Genomic DNA, 1,948 nt, shown 5'->3' on the forward strand with positions numbered 1-1,948 from the left:
ACGTTGCAACATCGAAACATGTGAACTTTTTTGAAGGCCATAGATAGGCCTAAATAAAATGTTTTTCTAATTGTGTATCAGTTTAACGTTGAATATTATTTATGATTTTAAGTTCCTGCTTAGTCAGCTTGTTGAAAAAAACCTGGAACACAAAACCGGCAATTACAGACAACAAATTATTTCAAGGAACCCAGCTGTGTTTCAGTGATAAAAGATGGGATTTCTTTTGTATCTCTGTCTGTGATTTCACTATAATTTAGACCGAAGCTCGGATGCTGTGAACAAATGTTACTTACTAGCACGAATGTAGACATTCAGTGCATCTTTTATTCTCTATCAGATAGTGTACTTATGTGGTGAATTATTTCGATACGCAGACAAACTAAACAAATTTTGATTATATTATCAGCTAGTTTCGTGATTCCTCACTCATCGTTATTCTCGTTCCATAGTTGTATTACCTTTTCGAAGGTCCAGTTACAAAACTGATTCTGCTCAAAGTCCAACTTTGATAGAACGTCGACTGTTATACCTCAAGATGACTTCGTGCGGAAAGTTTTGACTTAAGTGACATCTAGTGGTCCAACTTAGAACTTCTAATCACATAAATTTGTTACAGCATGCTGGAACTGTAGATTGGCATTAAACAAGCGGCTGATTTACCAAACTCCTCGTTGTTGCTCAGGTGTTTTTGAAACATGTACTTGATGTGACCAGACGTTCCGGTTTTGCCGGAACAGTTCCATTTTTTGGTAGTTTGTCCCAGTGTCCCGATTTTATGATAAAGACATCAAACTGTCAGTCACATCGAATCACGAATGCAATAGGCTTACTTCGCTTGCTCACTGTGGTAACACGTACTCTCCTGCCTCCAAACTCTCTCGAAAATTCCGTCTGTGCGAGGTGAGAAACCTAGGTCTGCGCAGGTGTGAATGTGAGGACAGTTAAGGCAGTGCTCATCGACAAAGCACGCTTTACACGGTCATGTACAGAATTTTGTGAATATTTAAAGAAGAAGAAAAAAACAGAAATTCTACGTTCCATTCATTCTTCACCAAAATATGTCTAAACAGTTTTAAGGTAATGCTAGAACCTAAAAATTAGTGTGTTTGAAAATGTTATAAATTATTAAATAAATCCAGATACGAAGTAGCTTATTTTAAGATGAATTGGATAAAGTGAATAATTAAAAAATTCTTGGAATGCATAATCTGACCGTTTTTGCTCATTTGTTTTAGGCCTATCAACAAAATAAGCTATTGATTTTTTTCAAACATAATGCCAATGTTAATATATCTGGAAATATTGTGAAACAGTTAAATAAATCAAAAATAAATTAAGTAAAAATTATTTCAAATTTGTAATAATCATTTTTAAATTATGGGCAAGGGCTGGACTGTCCCGGTTTTTTGGCTTGGAATCTGGTCGTCCTACATGTGATACACAATTATAAGCTCTATTAACTGTACTGTGAAAGTGTTTAACGCTCACAGTTTGAATTTCGAAATGTTTCAGTATCATGATTTGTTCTTTTTGTGATACTTATACGTTTTAATGATTATTAAGCAGTAGCCTAATAATGTCTGCTCTCTTTTGTTTCTTTGTTTGTCTTTACATCTACGAGTAATAAACGAATTAGAGATGGTGTAAGAACATATAGAAATTTAACAGTCACTTCATAAATATTCCAGGAAAAAAATATTTCATTTTTCCTGTAAGTTGGCAAACTGTCACATTTTTAGTTGTGCTCTAAGTTGTAATATAATACACATTATTGCTCCCTCTGTGGGCTTTTGTTTAGAAACATGGTCTCTGTCCAGCAAGCCTAAAATCCCATGACAAAAAAGTTCAACACTCATGTGTAACTTCACAGACACTTTCCCTTCATCTTATGAGACCTCTATTTCTAACTCCCATTCTACTGTCACATTGGATCTTCCCACACTTT

The sequence above is a fragment of the Limulus polyphemus genome, unplaced genomic scaffold, assembly GCF_000517525.1.
Source record: "Limulus polyphemus unplaced genomic scaffold, Limulus_polyphemus-2.1.2 Scaffold5140, whole genome shotgun sequence".
Classification (NCBI taxonomy): Eukaryota; Metazoa; Arthropoda; class Merostomata; order Xiphosura; family Limulidae; genus Limulus; species Limulus polyphemus.